This window comes from Ovis canadensis, chromosome 2 (assembly GCF_042477335.2).
Source record: "Ovis canadensis isolate MfBH-ARS-UI-01 breed Bighorn chromosome 2, ARS-UI_OviCan_v2, whole genome shotgun sequence".
Classification (NCBI taxonomy): Eukaryota; Metazoa; Chordata; class Mammalia; order Artiodactyla; family Bovidae; genus Ovis; species Ovis canadensis.
The window spans coordinates 182,309,098-182,334,419 of record NC_091246.1 but is presented as its reverse complement, the minus strand read 5'-3'; the positions used below and the strand labels follow the sequence as shown (position 1 = coordinate 182,334,419).

At 40.1% G+C, this 25,322-nt stretch overlaps 1 long non-coding RNA gene across 2 annotated transcripts; it reads left to right on the top strand.

Annotated features, from left to right (window-relative positions):
• Positions 1 to 23,983, top strand: LOC138434013 (uncharacterized). 2 transcript variants are annotated; one of them, XR_011254601.1, is made up of 3 exons: positions 1 to 561; positions 9,864 to 9,949; positions 23,826 to 23,983. It is a non-coding gene; the product is annotated as an uncharacterized lncRNA (long non-coding RNA). The 2 variants fall into 2 exon arrangements; XR_011254602.1 differs by lacking the exon at positions 9,864 to 9,949.
• The last annotated feature ends 1,339 nt before the right edge of the window (positions 23,984 to 25,322 follow it).

Genomic DNA, 25,322 nt, shown 5'->3' with positions numbered 1-25,322 from the left:
AGATGACTCCAGAGTCAGACTGCCTTACTTCTGTTGTGTTACGTTATCTTCCTAGTTGGTGCCTTTGTTTCATTTATCAAACATTCCTAAAGGAAATCAACCCTGAATATTCATTGGAAGGGCTGATGCCGAAGCTGAAGCTCTAGTACTTTGGCCATATGATGTGAAGAGCTGACTCACAGGAAAAGACCCTGGTGGTAGAAAACATTGGGGGCATGAGGAGAAGGGGACGACAGAGGATGAGATGGTTGGATGGCATCACCGACTTAATGGAGATGAGTTCAAACAAACTCCGTTAGTGAAGGACAGGGAAGCCTGGCGTGCTGCAGTCCATGGGTTTACAGAGAGTCAGAAACGACTGAGTGACTGAACAACAACAATAATCAAACATTCAGAGAGTGCCTACAGTGTGCACTGCCCTTTGACAAGGATCAACAAGGCAGCGAGACATGCCCTCCAGCTGCTTGCAGTCCAAATCAGTGCCATAAAACTGATGGGAAGGAGTGCTCAGGAATCCCAGAAGCGAAAGCTGCAGAGGAATGATAAGATTCCAGAAAAGAGGTAAGACTGTTCTAAGGAGGAAAACTTGGGGGTCGGGGGTGGGGAGCGGTATGAGGGGCAATTTGCACTAGGCACCCTTTTGTGCCTTTTGACATCAGGATCCCAAAGGGACAGTAGCAAGCATGTGGAATTGGAGATTGATGGGTTCCTAGTGACATTGATCACAAGCACTCCTGATTGCCCATGACCACCACCATACCACACCACACTCAGAGCAGCCCTTGGTTTCAGGCCAGCAAGGCCCAAGTATTGGACATGGGTCAGGATAAACTCTTCACACAAGTGCCCTTAATGAGGATGCAGCCAATGCTACTGAGAAATGACTAGAACAAGCCCTGAGCCTTGAACCAGGAAACCTTTCCTAGGTGAAATCAGTCACTAAGAAGGTGGGCTGGCTCTAAAGACAGGAATAATGTGCTATGATCTCAAGGTGTGGTACCCAGACCAGCAATAGCAGCATTGCCTGGAAATTTTGTTAGAAATGCAGATTCTCAGCATTCCCTCCAGACTTATTGAATCAGAAAGTCTGTGTCAGCTTTCTAAATATATATATGTACTTCCCTGGTGGCTCAGATGGTAAAGCATCTGTCTACAATGCAGGAGACCTGGGTTCGATCCCTGGGTCAGCAAGTTCTCTGGAGAAGGAAAAGGCAACCCACTCCAGTACTCTTGCCTAGAAAATCCCATGGACGGAGGAGCCTGGTGTCTATGGGGTCCCAAAGAGTCAGACACGGCTGATATATATATATATATATATAGTTTTACTTATTTATTTGTGCCATATATCTAAATATATATATAGTTTTACTTATTTATTTGTTGCTGCTCAGGCTTTTCTCTAGTTTTGGCAAGCAGGAGCTGCTCTCTTTGGTTGTGGTGCAAGGGCTTCTCACTGCAGTGAATTCTCTTGTTGTGGAGCATGGGCTCTAGGCATGTGGCTCAGTAGTTGCAGCTTCCAGGTTCTGGAGTACACCCCTAGTTGCTCCATGCCATGTAGGATCTTCCCCTGCCAGGGATCAAACCTGTGTCTCCTGCATTGACAGGTGAATTCTTTACCACCAAGCCAACAGAGAAGCCCTCTGTGTCAGTTTTCCGTCTATGGAGAAATTCCAGTCTATATATTCTATTTCTTTCCCTAAAAGACACTTGGGAACTTGAAGGACTTACTGGGGTTGGTCATTAAACCCTTGCGTGGGCCTCTTCTTCCTGCCCCACATTTTCTAGGACCAGCCTAGGCCATCTCTTGAAAACCACAGATTCTCAGTGCCTTTAGGGAAGCCATCATATGGCATAGGACAGAAGGGCAAAAGCAGAACTGTTGGATGTACTGACATATAGAGTAAAGGGTTGTTTGTTTGTGGAAAGACTGGAAGCAGGTTAGTGAACCCTGGATCTTGACAAGGAGAAAGAAAGAGTACTATGGAGCAGAAACCAGAAGATCACTTAGGAATGGTTCCACAAGAGCATGATCATGCTTTTGGTGTTATAAACGCCAAGAGGAGGGGCAGGAGACAGAAAAAACAGAACTCCCCCCACCCCCTGCAAGGGAGCATTTGAATCATAGCACCTTACTTTTGCCCACTGTTGATGGAGCATCTTCCCAGAGCAAAGAGTTGTTATAGGGGAGTGGCAAGAATGTGGACCCTGTAGATGGCCTGCCCAGGTCTGAACCCCCACTTGGAGTGATGCTCAGCCTGTAGGACCCATGGAGCCATGCCACCTTTGCTTACATGTAGCATCTGTTCTGAGGTCACAGTCTTGCCTCTGATTGGCCAATATCTGGATCATCCTACTCATTACAGCTTTTGAATATCACCCACGTTGTCCCTTACTGCAGGGCGGACTGAAGATATTAAGCCTCTCTACACCTCAGTTATGCAGATATGCAGATGACACCACCCTTATGGCAGGAAGTGAAGAAGAACTAAAGAGCCTCTTAATGAAAGTGAAAGAGGAGAGTGAAAATCTTGGCTTAAAGCTCAACATTCAGAAAACTAAGATCATGGCATCCAGTCCCATCACTTCATGGGAAATAGATGGGGAAACAGTGGAAACAGTAGCTGACTTTATTTTTCTGGGCTCCAAAATCACTGCAGATGGTGATTGCAGCCATGAAATTAAAAAAGACACTTACTCCTTCGAAGGAAAGTTATGACCAACCTAGACAGCATATTAAAAAGCAGAAACATTACTTTGCCAACAAGGGTCCACCTAGTCAAGGCTATGGTTTTTCCAGTGGTCATGTAAGGGTGTGAGAGTTGGACTATAAAGAAAGCTGAGCACAGAAGAATTGATGATTTTGAACTGTGGTGTTGGAGAAGACTCTTGAGAGTCCCTTGGACTGCAAAGAGATCCAACCAGTCCATCCTAAAAGGATCAGTCCTGGATGTTCATTGGAAGGACCGATGTTGAAGCTGAAACTCCAATACTTTGGACACCTGATGTGAAGAGTTGACTCATTTGAAAAGACCCTGATGCTGGGAAAGATTAAGAGCAGGAGAAGGGGATGACAGAGCATGAGATGGTTGGCTGGCATCACCGACTCAATGGACATGGGTTTGGGTGGACTCTGGGAGTTGGTGATGGACAGGGAGGCCTGGAGTGCTGCAGTTCTTGGGGTCGCAAAGAGTCAGACATGACTGAGCAACTGAACTGAACTGAACACCTCAGTTTCCTCATCTGTAAACTAGGAAGAGTAACACTGCCTACCTCAAGTGTTAGGAAGATTAAATGAGTCAGCAAAAGGACTGTGTTTAGAATTATACCTGGTACATAAATTCTCAATAAATATTAGCTATGATAATTCCTCTCTTCCAAAGTATGAACAGTACCTGAACAAAGGCCAGTTTCTCAGAGTTGAAATGTCCAGAGTGTCCTGAGTTGCGACAAGCAGATGGTTGCTTCTCATAATTCCAGGGACCCTAGCCCACCATTGGCTTAGAGCAGAGGGAGGCAGGTGATGGTGCAGCTAGGGTGGGGGGAACATGACATCATCGCCTGTGTGCAGCCAGAGCAGGACCACTGCACACACAGACAACCTCGCTCCCCTGCAGAACGTGCAGATCTCTTGGCCCAAATGCTGAAATATACCCTTGGAGTCCATTCAAATGTGGAGAAATATTTAGATCCAATCAAAACCATTCCAGATTGTTGCCTCTTATTTTAGATAAACAGGATAAGCAAACTCTACATAAATAAGAACTGGTAATAAATATTCTCTCTTCCTGTTTTTCTAACTCTGTAAAGTCAAATACTCTCACAGGGGAATCTCTGAAGGATTTCTGAAGTGTTTATTTCATTAATAACAAAAATCCTTTATGTAAGCCTCCCATATACCTTTCATGTGTATGGGGTGCTTATAATATAGCTGAGAGAAAAGTAGGAGAAATGGCCTTAACTTCAACCTAGACAGTTGGAAACTGAGGTCCAGTGAGTGTAGGTCATTGTCTTGAGGCTTCTGGACAGTTTTAAAAAAAATCTTCCCTGGTGGCTCAGCTGGTAAAGAATCCTCCTCCAGTGTGGGAGACTTGGGTTCAATCATTGGGTTTGGACAATCTCCTGGAGAAGGGAATGGCTACCCAATCCAGTATTCTGGTCAGGAGAATTCCATGGACTGTATAGTCCATGGGATCACAGAGTTGGACACAACTGAGTGGCTTTCACTTTACTATTTACTTATTTGGCTGTGCTTGGTCTTAGCTGTGACATGTGGGATCTTTAGCTGTGGCATGCAGGATCTAGTTCCCTGATCAGAGATTGAACCCAGGTTCCCTGCATTGGGAGTGAAGAGTCTTAGCCTCTGGGCTACCAAGGAGGTCCCAAAGCTTATGAACATTTATGGTGGGAAAAAGGACAGGAAACCATCACTCAAGAAATATACAGCCATTCCTAGTCATTGGCTAATTGGAGCCCTCATTCGGGATACTACTCTCCAAATTCTTACCCACCACAGATTATTTTGAAGATGCCCACATGCACAGAAACCCACATGCGTCAACAACAACCATTTGGCTTTAAGTGAGAAAGACTGGAGATCCTGGCAAAGAAGGAGACCCCTGGTCACTCACCTACCACCAGCACCTCCCTTCATCACAAGCCATTGAAAGTTCATTCTGTATATGAGTTCATGCCTTCTGGACACAAAAGAGAGAGCTAGGTACATTTATCCTGCATCCTAAAATAGGCATTTGGGAATGTGGCAGAATGAAATACCATTTTATTCCTAACATTTTTGATGCAATTTTAACATTCCCCTTCTGATATTTCATTGTTCATGTAAACAAATGCAAACAATTTCTGTGTGTTAATCTTATATACTGCTACTTTGCTGAGTTCGTTTATCGGTTCTAGTAGTTTTGTGTGGCATCTTTAGGGAAAATATTGTTTTAAATATTTAAAAGAACTGCATACACCCCTATAGAGAGGCAATCAACTTCATATACAAATAGCATGATAGGCAAGTATTAAAATGTGAAAGAAACTGAAGCAGTAACTGTACCTTTTCCAGCGAAACTGGCAGGAAGACATCATTTGCAACCATGGAGAGAAAGAACTACACAAAATAGCCTATGTCATGTCCTGCATGCAAATATATTCAACATATATTTGGGACTTCCAACTACCAAAACAATCTTTATATCCTTACAAAAAATTTTTTTTAATCCGATCCTTCCTTTCCTTAATGAAAAATCATGAAATCAGTTGAAATGTATGATTTCAGGTATCTCTGTCATATTCTTCTTAATTCAGAATGAAGAGGCACTGCCACAATTTTGTTAGTCAGTTAGATAAGGGTTTCATGAGATGTGCCTAATATGCATATCTATATACTGATGCTCTGTACTGGAGGCAAGGAAGGAGGGACCCTGACAAGGAGATAGCATGGCGCCTCTCCATGAGCCATCTACTTGAGCATCCTCTGATGATCCTTGTTCCTATGATGTTGGCATAGGAACAAGGAATATGAAGGACCATCCATCCTTCCTTCCAAATATATCCAACTCCTTTTTGGTCTTCTGGCACTACTGGAAACCCTAATTCAGACCCCCTCCCCATCCCCCACTCACCATCATCCTTTCCTCTTGTCCTAGCCAGCTTCCAGCCTTTCCCCTTGGGTTCCCTTGAATGGACCTTGGTCAGGTTAATTTTCCTAAACCAGACATGAGCAAACCAGGGATAGCAACCAAGCTTCTCAGCCACGGGGAGTCATTGCATGCACTCTGGCCCTGTAGCCCCTCAGCCATACTGACCACTGCTCCCAAGCAGAATCTGCCGTTTCAGCCTGAGCAGGTTTGATGTGACCACTCTCTCCACCTTAATCCACCTAAGAATCCCTCCCTGCCAACCTGCCACCTTGTTGATGTTCTTAGAAATCTAACTCAAATCTCATAACTTCTACAAAGTCTCCCTTGACTCCTTTAGTCCATAGGCCTCTCTTCTCCCAAATTCTGACAGCAATAAAAATTTGCTGTGGCTCTGTTTGCCACCAGGTGGAGAAAAAAAAAATGATGTAAAAGTGAAGCCACTGGACAGAGAGAAGCTGAGACAGGAGGTATGTTTTATGCGCAAGTATAAGAAAATTTCCATCCTTTCTGAATTAGGCAATGTTGACATAAATCAATTTTATATACCCTTCTAACCAAAATGGTCAAAATAAAAACAGTTTTATAAGAAGACAAACCTATGTTGGCAAGAGTATTAAATATTAAGCAAATGGAACCCTCATATATTCTGAAGTGTTTTGCTCAGTTGTGTCCCACTTTTTATAACCCTATAGCCTGTAGCCTGCCAGGCTCCCCTGTTCATGGGATTTCCTAGGCAAAAATACTGGAGTGGGTAGCCCTTCCCTTCTCCAGGGAATCTTCCTGACCCAGGGATTGAACCGGGGTCTCCTGCACAACAGCAGATTCTTTACTGTCTGAGCCTAATAGGGGGGTAAATTAGTCAGCCACTTTGGGGAAATACCAGTAGCCACTATGGTTGAGCATAAGGTTACTCCATGAGCCAGCAACTCCAACAAAATAAATGCATGTATGCTATAGGAGAGATTCTCTGGAATGTTCACAGCTGCACTAAGTATAATAAATACTAGAAACAACCCAAATGTTCATCAACCAGAGACAGAATAAATACATCAGTGAATAAGTACAATGACTTAAAACACAGCAAAGTAAATGAACCAACTCAGCCATGTACAACAACACAGATAAATCTCAAAAAGGGAACTGACTGAGAGAAACCAATCACAAAAGACAGGTAATGGTTAGAAAGGAACACAAAGGGATTTCTGAGATTTTGGTAATGTTCTGTGAACTGGTGTAGGTACATTGATGTGATTATTTTGCGAAAGATCAGTCAAGCTGCACACTACTGATAAGTAAAATTTCTCTTATACATGTTAAACATAAATTACATTTAAAGTCTGTGTGTGTATATGTGTAAAATGAAGACAGAGAGAGAAAGAGATGCTCCTGGCTGGAGAGCAAACAGGGGAGAAACTATCCTACAGGCTACAAATAACATCCAGGAGCATCAAGGGCTAACATCACATGGTGTGGGAGCTTTGCAGTTGCACCAGACCTCGTATAGATAAGGTCCCAAACATGGATCAGTGCCATGCTGTCGCCATCCTACAGTTCTTAATAACTTTTGAACCGGGGACCTGCTTTTCCCTTCATGGTAGGCCTTTCAGATTACATAGCCAATTCTGAGTACAGGTTTATCATCAGCTCCCAGTACCCAGAATCCAAAATTTCTCTAGTAGATCTGAGAGAAGTTCACTGAACTGAATAAACTCAACCTTCCCTGATGGATCAGATGGTAAAGAATCTGCCTGCAATGCAGAAGACCTGGGTTCAATCCCTTGGTTGGGAAGACCCCCTGGAGAAGGGGAATGGCAACCCACTCCAGTATTCTTGCCTGGAAAATTCCATGACAGAAGAGCCTGGTGGGCTACAGTCCATAGGGTCACAAAGAGTCAGACACAACTGAGTGACTAATACTTTCACTTTCAACCTCTGAAACACTTTCAGATACCTTTTCAAGGAAACTGGCACTTTATTCCAGTCCCTTTATAGTAAGGAACTATAGCATAGAAGAAAGCTGCCTTCTTTGCTATATAGTACCCAGAGAATCCAGTTGATTTCAAAGTCCATAGTAGATCTATAAGGGATGGGGAAGGGAAGGGTGGAGGGAGCTGCCATATTCTGAGTCCTGAGTCAGTTTCTAAATGAATCAGGAAAACTGCTTGGTTCAGCCAGATCCTGGAGGAGAGTCTTATTTCTTCCTACTGCTGGCACCACACACCATCATGGGCCAGACTGATAGGTTTGAGAACCACTGGATGTGCTAATCTCAGCCCCTCTTCTCTCCTCTGGGGAATAAGCTGCCCTTGGGGAGCAGGCGGCTTCTGGAACTCCTCCAGAACATCTTTCCCTCTCCAGGTTGTGAGGAGAGGGAGAAGTGTGCCTAATTCTGGAGGCACTGACAGACCCAAAGCCATACCCACCATCCTGGCTTCTATCTGCAGCTCTTTTGTCTTCCTTTTCAAACCATTCAGAACCTGGACAGAGAAAGGGAGCTGACCAGGTTTCAAACCTTCTAGAAAATTACTGTGCTTTCCCCTCTCTTTTAAAATGTAGTAGAACTCTGGCGCAAGAGCCACCTACAAAGTGTTCTCTGACTACATCCCCACAGTAAAGGCCACTAGGTTGGACTCTATGTGACTGACTTTCAGGCAGGAGGCCCTACATCTCAGATAAAGCAAGATTCTCCTCCCTCCACATACTAATGCACTTGTTCCTCCATCCTCCTTCCCACTGCTGGGAGGCCACAAAATTACTGACTCTTGCCTCAGTCTTGGGAGTCCAACTGGGTGGACTGCTCACCCTGAAAAATCATTTTCTGCTTAATTAAATCCAACTCCATACCCTGGGTTCAACAGCCAATACCACAGCCTGCCCATCAGCCCATCACCTCTATTTTCTGCCTGAATTTTGCTCCCAGTTAATCTACTGTAGACCCAGAAGATTTTTTAGGGGTTATTTCACATGAAAAGAAGACCTCTCTGATTTTTAGCTGAGAGTAGATAAAATTCCCAGGTTACCCCTCAGTCAAACAGCTGCTCCCGCTGACTCCATGTAACCAGTCTGGTGGTAGCACTCAATTTCAATTAGCCCCAAGGACACCTTTTCCTCTCATGTGATAGTAGCAATACTGTTTTTTTTTCTTTATCTGCTGTAAACCTACAGAGTTCCAAATATGAGCCATGCATTTTTTTTTTTTTTTGACTCATTCATCTTTAAAGAAACTCTCAGTGGCTCATTCTATCCACAGGATCTTTCACTTGAATAATTTCACATCACCTGCACTAATTCATTCATTTAATCATTAACTGCTTATTCTGCAATGCAGCACTAAGTGGGTGTTCCTACCCCTTGCCCTACTATCCTTTCACCATCTTTTCTTTTTTGCTCATCAATGCCTGGTTCATGGTACCATTCCCAAGATGGCTTCCTTGATTAAGTTCATCCTACTCTGATCAGAGTCCTCTGATCTTATCCTTTTCTTCTGTGTCCACTCAGTATTAACTGCCAAGTCTGATCCAAGCTTCCCAATATTAACTCTCATAGCTCCCCATACACATATCTTAAACCCAAGTAAACTCTGATGATTTTCAAATGAGGAGGAAGATTGACAATGAGTCAGAGTCTAAAGGGATGGTCCTTAAAGGTTCTTTATATTTTATAAAAAGCATGTCCAATATTACACTGTATTTCAAATAATAAGTATTTGTATCATTTTTTAGATACAAACTACATGAAGTACATCTTAATAAAATATCCCTGATCTGGGGGAATACAAGAAAAATATACTGATTTTCAGTTGGGATTTGTCCCAGTAAAGAATGGTCAGACCCTGAGCTAGGGGAAGGTAAGATGTTTCTGCCAATCTTCCCTAGAAGGACTAAATTCATCTCTACCCCTAGAACAAGGATATTTCACAAGTCTTTGTTCAAGCACTTTTCCCTACTGGAGTTCCATTCCCTCCCCTCTATGAAATCCACTGTTCTCTTTGAGCTATTACCAATATCATTTCATACTCTAAAACTTTTTTTGTTCTACCATGTGGCCTTTCCTTCTTCTGAATGTCCTATAAGATGCCTCATCTATGGCACTAATTACATTGTAGAAAATATTAACACATTTTTTTAATCCACCCATCCTCCTGACAGTAAGCTCTCTGAGGGTAGGAATCATGCATTTTCAGGCAGTGTATGAAAAAAAGTATGACTTTCATTGCAGACCCACAGGGAGACCTGGTGTGCTGTGATTCATGGGGTCGCAAAGAGTTGGGCATGACTGAGCGACTGCACTGAACTGAACTGAAGGTACAGCAAAGATCACTTTATTCTTCTTCTGTATCAATTTAAATTAGTTCTAATCCCTATTGCCTAGCTGGAGAAACATTAAATTTCAGCCACTGGTGAGTTTCTTTCTCACATCTGCCCTGCCACCAGCACCATGAAACAATACTGAGTGTAAAAGGGAAGCTGGCACATGAGCATGGTCTTGTCATTTGAGTAGGGTGGCATCAGCCATGGTGTGCACTGCTCAAGCCCACCTGGTTAAGTTGAAGCAGGGAACTCCACCCCCTCCTGTCTTTTTCCAAAGTCCAGTCTAAAGCCCATTGTCAACAAGGCCTTCCCAATGTTGCCATCAGGACAGATCTTTGCCTCTTCTGAACCCCATCTCTTGGCCTCCCCCACCATTTGACATTGACTGCATTCTAGTGTTTGCCTTGGCATCTATTCTGTACACACTTACTCCTCAAGTTTGCCCCATTCCAAGTCCTCCCCTGGTCTTCAAAGGAAGAAATCATCTTTGCATCTTGTACTAGTAGCTAATGTAGTACCTCAAATACTAAGGTACTGAGTGAAAAGTATTATAATCTTCTGCTCTTTTATCTTCAGTCACAGGAGGCACTCCCTAAGCCTGGACCTATCCTGTAGAATTCAGCCCAGACCTTCCTTCCTCAGCAAATTTTTTTGCCTGTCACTACAGTTTTGGGGGGCTTCCCTTGTGGTTCAGCTGGTGAAGAATCCGCCTGCAATGTGAGAGAACTGGGTTGGATCCCTAGGTTGGAAAGATCCCCTGGAGAAGGGAAAGGCTACCCACTCCAGTATTCTGGCCTGGAGAATTCCATGGATGTATAGTCCATGGGGTCACAAAGAGTCGGACACAACTGAGTGACTTTCATTTTTACGGCTTTTTGTGTCACTATGTAATCATGTTTGTCTGTATCACTAGCCTGCTAGTGCCATGAGGACAAGGACAGCATCAACTTTTGCTCACTATATTCCCTGCCTAGTGGACTGATGCCCAGGTGATAGACAGATATTGACTTAACTAATAAAGACCTCCTCCTCGTCCTACCATCAGCTCTTCCTGCTGGACTTGTGTTTCTGACACAACAGAATATGTTGAAGCTATGGGGTAATGGTTTTCCACTATGGTAAGAGCAGAGGCTTCTCCACCAGGCTCTCCCTTGAAAGCAAAGACTGAGAATCCAGATCCTTACTCACCTCTAAACCACATTTCATCATCTCCACCTCACTTTCATACCTTCAATCCTGTTCAGAAAACTCCTTGCCACGTTCAACTTTTCCTTCTTACACCGCAGAGATCCAAGCAAACCTGAGCAGAGATGAAAATTCCCTCAAATAGCAAATAAAAGCCTTTTAGGGTTCTTTCAGGCCATTTTTAAAATAATATTTTCTACCACTAGAATGTGCAACAATGGAGACTTTAACATGTTTGGATGGAAACAGCAACACATTCAATTAAATTATGTGCTGGGTACTTAAGATCTGACATTGTGTACAGTAAGTGCCCTGCACAGGAAGGAGTATTTCATTCCGAGAACACATTCGTAAGTTCAATTTGTTCGTGAGTCCAACAAAGCTAGCCTAGGAACCCAACTAACACAATCAGCTATATATAGTACAGTACTGGAAGTGGTGAAGTGGTAAAGAATCCACCCGCCAGTGCAGAAAACCCAGGAGACTTGGGTTCGATCAGTGGGTCAGAAAGATCCCCCGAAGGAGGAAATGGCAACCCACTCCAGTATTTCTGCTTAGAAAATTCCATGGACAGAGGAGCCTAGTGGGCTACAGTCCATGGGGTCACAAAGAGTCGGACACAACTCAGCAACTGAGCATGCACGCATGTAATATTGTATAGTCCTGCACTGTAATATTTTCCATACAAGTAACACATAAAACACAAACACAAATAATAAAACATTTTTAATCTTACAGTATTATCTTGAAAAGTACAGTAGTACAGTACAACAGCTGGCATATAGTGGCTAGCATCAAGTAAACAGGCAAGAAGAGTTATTGACTGGAGGAAAGAGAGGAGGCAGGAGATGGTAGAGCTGAAGGATCATCAGCAACAGGAGATGGAGGGCAGGCTGCAATTTCATTCATGTCTGACATTGATGGGACGGGTTCCAGGAAGGGCTGGAACCAGATCCACGTTCACATCTTTTAAAGTTCTCAACTTAGATGTTCATATATAGGGGATTTACTGTAATTCTTGGTGACAGTGACATTGATGGCGCTCTAGACTAACCTAGGGGGCTGCAAGGAATGTGGCACCCCATGCTGATGGATGAGATCGTATTGTAACTATTTCAAGTTTAAATGGGCCTCTTCCAGTGCGGTCTAGATCTGTACTTTCCCATACAGTAGCTATGGCTATTTACATTCACATTCAATAAAACTTAAGTTTCCCAGTCTCACTAGTCACACTTCAAATGCTTGAGACGCATGTGGCCCATGGCTATCATATTGAACAGTGGTATGTTACATCCCTATCGATACAGAATGATCTAAATAACAGAACCACCCTAGGTTCTTTGCACAAGTACCAAGTCATCTCAGCAAGAGGACTTGCACTTAGATAGGAAATGTTCAATAAGCGTGGCTTCCCTGGTGGCTCAGATGGTAAAGAGTCTGCCTGCAGTGTGGTAGACTTCAGGTTCGATCCCTAGGTCGAGAAGTTCCCCTGGAAAAGGAAATGGCAACCCACTCCAGTATTCTTGCCTGGAAAATCCCATGGATGGAGGAATCTGGCAGGTTTCATGGGGTCACAAAGAGTCAGATGCGACTGAGTGACTTCACTCTCCCTGGTGACTCAGATAGTAAAGAATCTGTCTGCAATTCAGGAGACCCAGGTTCAATCCCTAGGTGGGAGAAGATCCCCTGGAGAAGGGCATGGCAACCCACTCCAGTATTTTTGCCTGGAGAATTCCATGGGCAGAGAAGCCTGGTGGGCTACAGTCCATGGGGTCGCAAAGAGTTTGAACACACACCAGGGTGATAAGTCATCTCGGCAAGAGGACTTACACTTAGATAGGAAATGTTCAGTAAGCAACCACTCTTTTTACCACACACCAGATTCTGTTGGACCTGCTTCACAGACTGCGCATCACTAATCTTCACAATTTGAGATATATGTAGTATTAATACATTATTATCCCTTGAACTAGTTTGCTAGTGCTGCCATTGCAAAATATCACACACTTGGTGGCTGCATTTGATATAAAAATAGAAGACCAATACAATGAATCCGATAAATGACTCTACTTACCTACTTTGTTTTTCTTCCTCTTTGCCCTCCTGACCGTGTGGATATAAATGTCTCTTGATGGAATGGGTATGACTCCAAACTCAGAGAAATGGTAATGTGGGTGATAAATCCTGCCCAGACTCATGCCTGAGAAGACAGCCTCCAGGTTGAGAATGAGCAGGGCCAACTCAGTGCAGCATCTGGCTCAGACGGAAACAGTTCAGGAATGCCACTATCACCCAGTGGGATTTTTGCATTGTAACATACTAATGACCAAGCCAGTGTGATGGGCAGGGAATAAAAAGCATCAGTTCTCCTCCACAAAAATAAAAATGGCATGTAGCCAGCTCGCTGCATAGAAACTGGAGCACTGAGAGCAGCGGCAATTGGAATTCAAGGATAATTCTAAAGCTTTTCTTTAGCAAGTGACAGCAAGCGAGCTCATTTTCAGAGGCTTCAAGGCCAATTCTAATGTAATAAACAGGGAGACAAATTGTGTGAATGCAACATACTCACACACACAGCTTGGCTTGGGAGAAATGCAAGGGAGCCAGCCCAGATACCCATTCAGGCTTGACATATTCCTGCCGAACCCTGAGGCGTTGTGTTCATAAACTCACTACTCTTTCAGGACCTCTGGGCTTAATGCAAATTAATTAAACTGCCATGCAGCTCATTTGGCCATTATTGAAGTTTTAAAATAATTTGGAGTGAAGGCAACTGATTAAAGCGTTTCTAGGCTGTTGTATCAGTTCATGATTTATGTAAGTTCCGTATTAATGTGACTCCTCTGTGACTACAGATTAGCTGGGGGATATTCATTAAAACAGAATGAAAAGGCAACAGGAGATATGACATTCTTTTGTTTCGTGTTCCCTGACAGTTTTCCAGAGTGTTCACTGTGAAGGCATGAAAATAACATACTATATTTCTATAGCATTTTGCAAATAGAATAATATTGTTTACTCTAATATTATTGATAATAATATTGATCCTCCCATTAATCCTCTGAATTTTGTAAGGCTGGTGTTATTCTCTGTGTTTTATAGGAAAAGAAACGAAAGCTCTAAGAAGTTTAGTGCCTCATGCAAATAATAAGAGAGGAAACATAGTCAAATACCGAGGCCTGCTAACTCCTAATCCAGTGTTCTTCCTGTATGTTGTGGTCTTTCTCTTAAGAGCGTCACTTCTCCAAATACAATCCCTCCATTCTCCCATCTTAGATGTCTAGAAGAGACATATTCATTTCTTTGTCTTAAAGCAAGGATTCCCATATTAAAATAGAGGAGAAGAATTTTCACTGAGAGGTAGAAAAATACAACTGTTTTTGCTGGACTCTCTCTGCAAAAATTAATTAAAACTGAAAAGTTAGACAAAAGATAGAGAAATAACACTACTTTAAATAAAGTAAGGAGGGGTAGGAGGGAGGTTCCAGAGGGAGAAGATATATGTATATATAAAACTGATTCACTCCGTTGTACAACAGAAACTAACTCAACATTGTAAAGTAATTATATTTTTAAAAAAAGAGAGAAGGAAACCATCAAACACCAATAATAAAGTAAGGAAACAAATGTGTGCACAAAGCATAAGTAAACCAAACCCTACAAGACCTGAGTCTGGTTGAGGGAATGTGGGGAGGGCCAGGGCATCTGCCTCGGGCTTCATGGAAGATTCAGATTTTCCCAAGGTCAAGGGTCACTAAAAAAGAAGGTCTAGTACTTGTCTATAAACCCTTCCAGGGACTTTTTTTTTCTTTTAATGAAGAGTGTTTCCTAAGTCATTTTTTGATGCTAGGATAACCTTAGTACCAAAACCTGATACAGGATGTTATAAGAAGGGAAAGTTACATATCAAATAAGAATTCACACCAAACATGAATTCATGATTCAAACACCTGAATCCCAGAAACAATACCAGGATTCAACAGTACTAAACAAAATATTGTCAAAGAGAATCAAGTAAGATATGAGAAAGATAATAAATGGTGCAAAAGTTAATTCAGAAGTAAAAGGGAGGTTTAAGTTTTGAAGCTCAAAGTTATTCATTCCATTTACAAAAAAGAAAAAGTACTTGATTTTATTCAATAGGCATGGAAAAAATATTGATAAAATTTAACATTTATTTATGATATAATCTTAGAACACTAGGAATAGAAGTGAAGTTCCTAATTGATAAATGGGATCTTCAGTAATCTAAAAGTATATGTCATGCTTACTAGTGAAATGGTGGACACCTTCCCTCTAAATTGGAAATGAAACAATAATGAAACTCATTAATTTCTAATTAACGTACTGGAAGTCCTAGTCAGTCTAACAAAGAAAGGGAAAAAAATTTAAATTAGGAAAACTGTCATAATTTTCATAAGAGATAGTTATGTAACTAGAAACACAAACTATAGATAAATTATTAAGAAATGGGCTTAGCAATTATGCTGGATTAAAGGTAAATACACAAAACAAATTGTGTTTCTAGGAGCAAATAATTTTAAAATAAAAATGTTTATACTATTTATAATAACATTAAAAAATCAAATGCCTAGGAAATAAATCTGAGAGAGGATGTACAAGATGGCTACACAGAAAATTCTAAAGCATTATTGAGAGAAGTTAAACAAGACAATAAATTTATATATATATATACCATGTCCCTGAATTGGAAGTTTTAATACTGTAAATCTGTCAGTTCTCTTCAAATTGATCTCTAGATTCAACACAGTTCCAGACAACATCTCAGCAGGATGTGGTGTGTGTGTTAGAGTGTATGTAATGTGACAAACTCCCTTTAAAATTGGTATGGCAGTGGAAAATACCAAGAATATTCAATATAAATTCAAAGATGTCTAAAAGATGCAAGGACTTATAATAAGGTTGTAATAATTAAGTCAGTGTGGTATTGGTGCAAGAAAACACAAATAGGAAAATGGAACTGGACAGAAAGCCAAGAAAGAGACCCACACAGTATTATACTTGATTTATGACAAGTGTGGCATGGAAAGCAGCAGGGAAAAGACAATTCTGTCATTAAGCCTTGCTGATCAGTTAGATATCTGTATCTAAAGAAACGAAATCCAATCGCTACCTAGAATCAATTTCAGATTAATTGTTTATGTAAATATAAAACTATCTACAAGAAAAAATAGAATATTTTTATGAACTTGGAGTTGTCAAAGATTTCTGAAAAGAACGCAAAATCTATTAACCATAAAGGAAAAGATAACAAATTAGAGCAAGGTAAAAGTAACTGTTCATGAAAAGATTTTGCTATGAGTGCAAGAAGACAAGCCACAAAAATGGGAGATTTTACACACTGTATGTAGCTAAAAGGGACACATATCCAAGCTATATTAAGAAATACCACCAATAAATTTTTAAATCCCATCAATTTAATATATATAGAAACAGACAAAATATTTGAATGAGTATTTCAGGCTGCAGTCCATGGGGTCGCTAAGAGTTAGACACGACTGAGCGAATTCACTTTCACTTTTCACTTTCATGCATTGGAGAAGGAAATGGCAACCCATTCCAGTGTTCTTGCCTGGAGAATCCCAGGGACGGGGGAGGCTCATGGGCTGCCATCTATGGGGTCGCACAGAGTCGGACACAACTGAAGCAACTTAGCAGCAGCAGTAGCAGCATTTCACAAAAATGATATTTAAATGGCCAACAAGCGGTGAAAATGTTCCCATTTGTATATCTTCTTTGGTACATAAAAAGATGCTCAAAACCACTGATCACTAGGGAAATGCAAATTAAAACCACACCTGTTAGGATGGCTATTGTGTGTGTGTGTGTATGTGTGTGAAGTTGCTTCAGTAGTGTCCGACTCTGTGACCATATGGACTGTAGCCCACCAGGCCCCTCTGTCCGTGGGATTCTACAGGCAAGAATACTGGAGTGGACTGCCATGCCTTCCTCCAGGGGATCTTCCCAACCTAGGGATCGAACCCTCATCTTTTCTGTCTCCTGCCTTGGTAGTTGGGTTCTTTACCACTAGCGCCACCTGGGAAGCCCATATGTATATATACATATACATATATATATATATATATATATATATATAGAGAGAGAGAGAGAGAGAGAGAGAGAGAGAGTGTATAATTCAATGGGGTTTGATGTGCGTACATATATGTATGTATATATATTTGTGTGTATATATATATATTAAATATATATGGATGTATGTACAATGGTGCAACCACTACAGAAATAATATGGAAGTTCCTTAAAAAATTAAAAATATAAGTTCCTAAAAAAAATTAAAAGTAAAATGCAACAATTCCACTTCTGTTTACTTACCCAAAAAATTAAAATCAATATCTCAAAGAGATATTTTCACTCCCATGTTCATTGCAGTATTATTCCTAGAAGCCAAGACATAGATAAAATCTAGATGTCCATTGACCAGATGAGTGGATAAAGAAAGAAAACATGGCATATACATATAATAGAATTTAATCAGTCTTTAAAAAGGGGGAAATCCTGCCATATGGAGCAACATGAATTAGACATTCAGAACATTATATTTAGTGAAGTAAGCCAGTCACAGAAGGGCCAATATTGCATGACTCCACTTTTTTATGTAAAATAGTCAAACTCTTAGGAGCAGAGAATACCATGGTGATTTCCAGGGTCTGGTTGGGGAAGGGGGTTGGGGAGTTGCTGTTCAATAAGTATAAAGTCTCCCACTACCCAAGATAAGAAGTTCTAGAAATCTTCTTTACAGCGTTATCCCTATAGTTAACAATAGTGTAGTCTACATTTGAAAAAATTGAGGATAACCTGTGGCTGATTTGTATTGATGTGTGGCAGAAACCAACCCAATATTATAGAGCATCTGTCCTCCAAAAAAATAAAAGAAAAACAAATTTAAGGGTAGATCTCATTGTTCTTACCACAGTTTTTTAAGAAAGGAAAATGTGCCCAGACTCATTAAAAGAAATACATATTAAAACTATAGTAAGATACCAGTGTATAATTTTTAAGATGCCTCAATTTAAAAGCCTGGCAAAACTAAGTTCAACAAATATGTAAAGCAACTGAAACTCTCACTTACTGCTGATAGGAATATACATTTGTATAAATGCTTTAGGAAATTGTCTGACAGTATCCACTAAATTTAAATATATACATGGTCAATAACCCATAAATTCCTATATATGTGTCCAAGAAATTATTTAATTTTTAAAAATCTTTTAAAGTTATGGAAAGAGAAATTCATGCCCATGTGCACCAAAAGTTATATGCAGCAAAGGTCACAGCTCCAAATGGTAGTAAGCCAAATGTTCATCACAGCTGAAAAAAATTAAAAACTCTTTTATTTATACAAGCAATGAAATCAGTATAGCAAAAAATGCTTAACTATAGTTGTATGCAACAACCTACATGGATGAATCTCACATACATGAAGCTGTGCAAAAGAAGTCAGAAAGAAGAGTATATAATGTGTAATTCCGTTTATAAAATTTCAAAAATGGATAAAACTAATCTATGGTGTTAGAAGTCAGGTGGTTATGTTTAGGGAAAATAGAAAGGTTATGGAATGGGCAGATACACAAATTTTACTTTTAGGATCCTGGAAATACTCTCTCTTGACCTGATTCACAGTTAAACAGTATGTTCACTTTGTGTACTTATGGTTGGTGTAATTTTCTGAATGTGTTATACTTTGGTAAATAAGATACAGTTCACTACCATAAAAGCAGTAGCCAATGTCCATGACATTAAATCCATTAATACTTCAATTAAAGCTTCAAGATCAAAGCCAGTCATAGAATAGGCAGAGGGCATCTCTATTAAGACAGATTTTAGTTCTTTAGAAGGGCTAGGAGAGAGGAATATGAAACAGAAACACTTCCAATAAACTATCCCTATTCTCTCTATATTTAATGTAAATTATTAAGGTATATTGATATATCCTTAAAAATCCACCTTTTTAAAGTATATAATTCAGTGACTTTTTGTACATTCATAAAATTGTGTGACCATCACACTATCTAATTCCGGAACATTTTCTTCACTGCAGAAAGAAAGCCTATGTTCATTATTGGTCACATTCTATGATGCTTACCCCCAGCCCTTGACAACCACTAATCTATCTTCTGTCTCTTCAGATGTGCCTGTTCAGGACATTACATATGAATGAATTCATACATTATGTGACCTTTTGTGACTGGTGTCTTTCGCTTAATATGCTCTTTTCAAATTCATTGATGTTGTAGCATGAATTGTACTTGACCCTTTTTATGGTTTGAAAATATTCTATTGCATGGATATATACTACATTTTTTTGTTCACCAGTTGACATCTGAGTTGTTTCAGCTTTTTGTCTGTTACATATAATGCTGCTATGAATAGTTTATATGTGGATATATGCTTGAATTCTCTTGGGTACATACTTAGGAGTTGAATTGCTGGCTCATATGACAACTCTGCATTTAGCAGTTTGAAGAGCTGCCCAAATCTTTCCAAAAGTCTGCACCATTTTAAATTCCCAGCAGAAATGTCTGAGGGTTCCAGGTTTTCCACATCCTAGCTAACATGTGTTAGTGTTGGTCTTTTTTTATTCTAGCCATCATAGTTTGTGTGAAATGGTATCTTATTGTGGTTTTATAGACATTTCTCTAATGACTAAAGATGTTCAACATCTTTTCATGTGTTTATTGATTGTTACAATATCTTCTTTAGAGAAATGACTATTCAAATTCTTTGCCCATTTTTAATTTTTATTTTGTCTTTAATTGTATCTTTTTATTTTTGAGCTATAAAATTTCATTATATATTCTGTACATAAGTCCAATATCAGGTGTATGATTGGCAAATATGTTCTCCCATTCTGTGGGTTGTTTTAACTGTCTTGCTGGAAACCTTTGAAATGTAAAAGTTTTTAATTTTGATGAAATTCCATTTATTATTTTTTCTTTTGTTGCTTATGCTTTGTGTCATATATAAGAAATCATTATTTTATTCACGCTCACAAAGATTTATTCCTATATTTTTTTCTAAGAGTTTTATAGTTTTAGCTCCTGCACCTAGGTCTATAATCTATTTTGAGTTAATTTTTGATGTAGTATGACAGAGGGGCCCAGATTCATTCTTTTACATGTGGCTATCCAGTTGTCCCAGAACTATTTGTTACAAAGACTATTCTCATTAAAATATCTTGGTACCCTTGTCAAAAATTAACTGACCATAAATGTAAGGTTTATTTCTAGACTCTCAATTGTTTTACATTAATGTATAACCGGGAGCTGACTGTGGCTCAGATCATGAACTCCTTATTGCCAAATTCAGACTTAAATTGAAGAAAGTAGGGAAAACCACTAGATCGTTCAGGTATGACCTAAATCAAATCCCTTATGATTATACAGTGGAAGTGAGAAATAGATTTAAGGGACTAGATCTGATAGGTAGAGTGCCTGATGAACTATGGACGGAGGTTTGTGACGGAGGTTCTCCTACAGGAGATAGGGATCAAGACCCTCCCATGGAAAAGAAATGCAAAAAAGCAAAATGGCTGTCTGGGAAGGCCTTACAAATAGCTGTGAAAAGAAGAGAGGTGAAAAGCAAAGGAGAAAAGGAAAGATATAAGTATCTGAATGCAGAGTTCCAAAGAAGAGCAAGAAGAGATAAGAAAGCCTTCCTCAGTGATCAATGCAAAGAAATAGAGGAAAACAACAGAATGGGAAACACTAGAGATCTCTTCAAGAAAATTAGAGATACCAATGGAACATTTCATGCAAAGATAGGCTCGATAAAGGACAGAAATGATATGGACCTAACAGAAGCAGAAGATATTAAGAAGAGGTGACAAGAATACACAGAACTGTACAAAAAAGAGCTTCACAACCAAGATAATCACAATGGTGTGATTACTCACCTAGAGGCAGACATCCTGGAATGTGAAGTCAAGTGGGCCTTAGAAAGCATCACTATGATGCTTTAGTGGAGGTGATGGAATTCCAGTTGAGCTCTTTCAAATCCTGAAAGATGATGCTGTGAAAGTGCTGCACTCAATATGCCAGCAAATTTGGAAAACTCAGCAGTGGCCACAGGACTGGAAAAGGTCAGTTTTCATTCCAATCCCAAAGAAAGGCAATGCCAAAGAATGCTCAAACTACTGCACAATTGCACTCATCTCACATGCTAGTAAAGTAATGCTCAAAATTCTCCAAGCCAGCCTTCAGCAGTATGTGAACCAGATGTTCAAGCTGGTTTTAGAAAAGGCAGAGGAACCAAAGATCAAATTGCCAACATCTGCTGGATCACTGAAAAAAGCAAGAGATTTCCAGAAAAACTTCTATTTCTGCTTTATTAACTATGCCAAAGCCTTTGACTGTGTGGATCACAATAAACTGTGGAGAATTCTGAGAGAGATGCGAATACCAGACCACCTGACCTGCCTCTTGAGAAACCTATATGCAGGTCAGGAAGCAACAGTTAGAACTGGACATGGAACAACAGACTGGTTCCAAATAGGAAAAGGAGTACGTCAAGGCTGTATATTGTCACCCTGCTTATTTAACTTATATGCAGAGTACATCATGAGAAACGCTGGGCTGGAAGAAGCACAAGCTGGAATCAAGATTGCCAGGAGAAATATCAATAACCTCAGATATGTAGATACCACCACCCTTATGGTAGAAAGTGAAGAGAAACTAAAAAGCCTCTTGATGAAAATGAAAGAAGAGAGTGAAAAAGTTGGCTTAAAGCTCAACATTCAGAAAACGAAGATCATGGCATCTGGTCCCATCAATTCATGGGAAATAGATGGGGAAACAGAGGAAACAGTGTCAGACATTGTTTTGGACTCCGAAATCACTGCAGATGGTGACTGCAGCCATGAAATTAAAAGATGCTTACTCCTTGGAAGAAAAGTTATGACCAACCTAGACAACATATTCAAAAGCAGAGACATTACTTTGCTAACAAAGGTCCATCTAGTCAAGGCTATGGTTTTTCCTGTGGTCATGTGTGGATGTGAGAGTTGGACTGTGAAGAAAGCAGAGCGCCGATGAATTGATGCTTTTGAACTGTGGTGTTGGAGAAGACTCTTGAGAGTCCCTTGGACTGCAAGGAGATCCAACCAGTCCATCCTAAAGGAGATCAGTTTGGGTGTTCATTGGAAGGACTGATGCTGAAGCTGAAACTCCAGTACTTTGGCCACCTCATGCGAAGAGTTGACTGATTGGGAAAGACTCTGATGCTGGGAGGGATTGGGGGCAGGAGGAGAAGGGGACTCCAGAGGATGAGATGGCTGGATGGCATCACCGACCCGATGGACATGAGTCTGGGTGAACTCCGGGAGTTGGTGATGGACAGGGAGGCCTGGTGTGCTGTGATTCATGGAGTTGCAAAGAGTCAGTCACGACTGAGCGACTGAACTGAACTGATGCATCTCCTTTTGATGAAAATGGCAACCCAATCTAGTATTCTTGCCTGTAAAATCCCATGGACAGAGGCTACAGTCCATCGGGTTGTGAAAGAGTTGGATATAACTTAGCAACTAAATCACAACGGTAACAGCATGTCCATTTTACACTTGTACTACACAGTCTTGATTACTGTTGCTTTGTCCTAAGTTTTGAAATTGGGAGATGTGACTCTTTCAACTTTTTAATTTGTTTTGGCAATTCTGAGTCCCTTGCATTTCCAAACGAATTTTATGATTATCTTATCAGTTTCTGAAGAAAAATTTGCTTGGGATATTGATAGGGGTTACACTGAATCTGTAGATCAATTTGGGAAGATTTGTCATCTTAACAACATTATGTTTTCCAGTTTATGAGATATCTTCCCATTTACTGAAGCCTTTACATTCATTTCAGTGGAATTTTGTAGTTTTCAGTATATGCTGTTTGCATTCCTTTTGCTAAATGTATTCCTAAGTATTTGATTTATGGTGCTTTTTGATGCTTTTTATTTATTTTTTTGATGCTATTATAGATAAAATTGTTTTCTTAATTTCATTTTGGGGTTGTTCATTGCCAGTATGTAGAATTATTGATACAATTGACTTTTGAATAGCAATCATCTATCCCACTGCTTTTCTGAATGAATTAGCTCTAATGACTTTTTGGTGTGAATTTCTTAAGATTTCATATATATAATCATATTATCTGCAAAAAGATAGGTTGTTTTTTTTCCTCTTTCTAACCTGGATGCCCTGTATTTATCTAATTGCCCTGATTAGAACCTTCAGTACAATGTTGAATAGAAATGGTGACAGCAGATGTCCTTGTCTTGTTCTCTGTCTCAGGGGGAACGATTTCAGTTTTTAAACATTAGGTATGATATTGGCTGTAGGTTTTTCATAGATACCCTTCTTCAGGTTGAAAAAGTTTCATTAAATACCTAGTTTATTGAGTGTTTTTAACATAAAGGAGTGTTGATTTTTCTGCATCTATTGAGAGGATTATGTATTTTTGTCCATTATTCTATTAATATTGTATTGATTAAATTTTGTATCTTGAACAAACCTTACATTTTTGGGAAACATCCCAATTGGTCATGGTGTATAATCTTTTTTATATTGCTGTATCAGTGTGATAGTATTTTGTGGAGGATTTTTAATCTATATTGATAAGGAATACTAATCTATGATTTTTATGTTGTCTTTGTCTTGTTTTAGGATGAATTGAGAAGTATTTCTTCTTCTATTTTTTTTGAAGACTGTGGAAATTGGCTTTAATTCCCTTTTAAGTGTTTGGAAGAATTCATCAGTGAAGCCTGGTCCTGGAATTTTCTTTGGGGGAATTTTTTGATTACTAATTCAACCTTATTGTTTGATATTGGTTTACTCAGATGTTTTATTTCTCCTTGAGCCACTTTTGATAGTGTTTTTCTTCATGGGAATTTGCCCACTTCATCATAGTTTTCGAATTTGTTGGCATGCCATTGTTGATGGCCTTATATTCCTTTTTCTTTCTGTAAGGTCAATAATGGGGCTCCCTCTTTCATTCCTGATTGTATTAATTTGATTCTTCTCTCTCATTTTCTTCATCTGTCAAGCTAAATGTTTGTCAATTTTGTTGATCTTTTCAAAGAACCACTGTAGTAAGCAAGAAGGAAGATTTACTTGCTCACGTTGCAAAACTTACATGTAGCGAGGCTCCAAGTAGGTTAATTCAGCAGCTGTGGCGTCATGAAGGATCCAGATCACTTCCACGTGTCCGCCCTGTGATCTTCATCTTGGGGTGGCCCTTGGTTGCCCCTCTCCATGATTGGCATATCTACAGGTATCCGTGTAGATGTGATCGTCTCCAAAAGAAGAGTAAAAAACCAAAATTTTTTTCAAGACTTCCCTGCAGACCCTCTTCTGCATTTCATTGCCAGAGCTGAGTCCTCATTCATTCTCTAACAAGGTGAATGGAACTATCATGATGGGCACAAATTAATTAGGACATGTAAGAGGGTGAGTTTTGGTGGCTCATATGATGAAGAATCTGCCTGCATCAGGAGACCTGAGTTCTGTCCCTGGGTTGGGAAAATTTCCTGGAAAAAGGAATGGCTACCCATTCCAGTATTCTTGTCTGGAGAATTCCATGGACAGAGGAGCCTGGCGGACTCTACAGTCCATGGTATCAAATAGAGTTGGACACAACTGAGTGACTAAGTTTCACTTTCACTTCACAAGGGTGAGACCTAAACAAAATTATAGCAAGAAAGAAGGGACTCAGTAGACACTGCCTGAATTTGAAACGGGTGATTAAACAAATATACTGACTCTAATTCCTGACATTATGTAATAACTTTATGAATATTTTAATATTTAAGTTTAAAAAACATTGCTCTCTCTTATGCTAGAAAAAACTTTTAGCTAAAGTTCAGCAATTATTTGAGATTCTTTTTCTATATTCATATTGATAACCATACTTTACATTCAGTCATTCAGTCATGTCCAACTCTTTGCTGCCCCATGAATTGCAGCCCCCCAGGCTCCTCTGTCCATGGGACAGGGAATATCGGAACAAGTTGTCATTTCCTACTCCAGGGGGTCTTCTCAACCTAGGCGCTGAAGCTGCATCTCTCACATCTCCTGTACTGGCAGGCAGATTCTTTCCCACTGAGCCACCTGGGAAGCCCAGGAATATGCATACCATAATACCATAGTAGGGCTTCACTGGTG